This window comes from Ursus arctos, unplaced genomic scaffold, assembly GCF_023065955.2.
Source record: "Ursus arctos isolate Adak ecotype North America unplaced genomic scaffold, UrsArc2.0 scaffold_14, whole genome shotgun sequence".
Classification (NCBI taxonomy): Eukaryota; Metazoa; Chordata; class Mammalia; order Carnivora; family Ursidae; genus Ursus; species Ursus arctos.
This window is the reverse complement of record NW_026622808.1, coordinates 24,300,483-24,302,436: the sequence shown is the minus strand read 5'-3', so window position 1 is coordinate 24,302,436 and position 1,954 is coordinate 24,300,483. Positions and strand designations below refer to the sequence as shown.

At 45.5% G+C, this 1,954-nt stretch overlaps 1 pseudogene; it reads right to left on the bottom strand.

Annotated features, from left to right (window-relative positions):
* Window positions 1–756: 756 nt before the first annotated feature.
* On the bottom strand, window positions 757–1,508 carry LOC125280921 (olfactory receptor 7A10-like; annotated as a pseudogene).
* Between the last annotated feature and the right edge of the window lie 446 nt (window positions 1,509–1,954).

Genomic DNA, 1,954 nt, shown 5'->3' with positions numbered 1-1,954 from the left:
TTTTCCACAAAAGATTTATAGCAGCCATTTTTTGGTTTTGAAAAGGAAGGGAAACTTTATTATTATTATAGAAACCTAACAGAGAGAGGAGAGGAAAGTAGTCTACCCACAGATGAAAGTAACAGTAGGCAATAAATGAGAATAAGGCAAAGTTACATTAAACCCAGTACCTACAACATACAACCTCATCAGCTGGGGAAGGCCCTGGAGACAGCCAGACTGGAGTCCTGATTGAGAGGCCTGGACAGAGCACCCTTCTCCAAGGTGAGACTCTCAACTGACCATCCCAATAAGGGCCATATTGACAGGGCAAATAACAGGGTTTGAAATTAAACATCTGTTCCCCTACAGGCACTTTGGAGCAAGCTGCATTTCCATGTTATCATGTTTCCATATTTTCAAAGAGCCTGGGCTATGTGTGCCTACCTCCTCTCCTGGATTCCATTTCGGGGACCAGCCCAGCCTGGAGTAGGAGGGGGAATGAGACAAGATTTGTAGCTCTTGGCATTCAGACCAGAAGGGTCAGTTCTGAACTGGAGCCCACATAGTATACTTTAATCAGCTAGGCTCTCAAGGTTATTCCCACAGCAGGAGTCTCACAAACAACATTCCTTAGCCTGCCTATGTACATGCAGGTCCAGGTGGTCTGTTATGTGGGACAAGTCACAAAAACATTTGTCCATACAGAACACATGGCTTTGAGCCCTGCAATTGAGGGCACTACTTTCCCACCAGAACAATTGTCCCTTTTATAGCTTACATCTTGAAGATTCTAATTAGAGCCCTTTTTATGTCTTTGTTCCTCAGGCTGTAGATGAAGGGGTTCAGCATGGGTGTGACCACCGTGTACATCACTGAGGCCACTGCACTTGCGTGGGAGCTCTGGGTAACAGAAGAGCTAAGGTACACTCCCAGGACTGTGCAATAAAATAAGGAGACAACTGAGAGGTGAGATGCACAGGTGGAAAATGCTTTGTACTTGCCCTCAGCTGATGAGATTCTACTTACGGAGGATATAATCTTAGAGTAAGAGTAAAGGATCCCTGCAAGGGGAGCACCAGCCAGCAGCACAATTGAAACATATATCACTGTGTCATTAAGAAAGGTGTCAGAACAGGCAAATTGGATCATCTGATGGAGTTCACAGAAGAAGTGGGGGATTTCCACCTCTGAACAGAAGGACAGCCACGACACCATTAAGCTCTGTAATAAGGAATTCAGGACACTCACGATCCAGGACATGAGAACCAGCAGTCCACAGAGCTGGGGATTCATGATGACTATGTAGTGCAGGGGGTGACAGATGGCCACGAAGTGGTCATAGGCCATCACAGCCAGGAGAAAGTCATCCCAGCCTGCAAAGAGTGTGAAAAATAGATCTGGCTGATGCATCCTGGATAGGTTATAACTTTGCTCTGTGTCTGTATATTCACCAGCATCTTTGGGATGATGGTAGAGGTGACGCAGATATCTACAAAGGACAGGTTGGCCAGGAAGAAGTACATGGGGGTGTGGAGGTGGGAGTCAGAGGTGATGGCCAGGATGATGAGCAGGTTTCCACACACAGTGATCAGGTACATGGAGAGGAAAAGCCCAAATATGAGGGGCTGCAGTTCTGGTTTGTTTGATAATCCCAGAAGAAGAAATCCTGAAATGTGGGTATCATTGCCTGGTCCCATGTGGTGGTTGTGATGACTAGAATTCAGGAAAAGAAATGATTGATTTTTACACAAATGGCCATTAGTAACATGGCAGAAATGCTATAATTACAATGACATCTGGGAATAAAGGCAGGCGTAAAAGAAAGTGGATGAGGTGTTGTCTTTACGGGGAGTTCAGGAAGATGTAAAACAACATGATATTTGAAGAGAGACCTTAGGAAAATCTGCACAGGAGACGCAGGGTTATCTGAGAATGTGACCCTGAAGGAGAAAGAGCCAGTGCAAATGCCCTG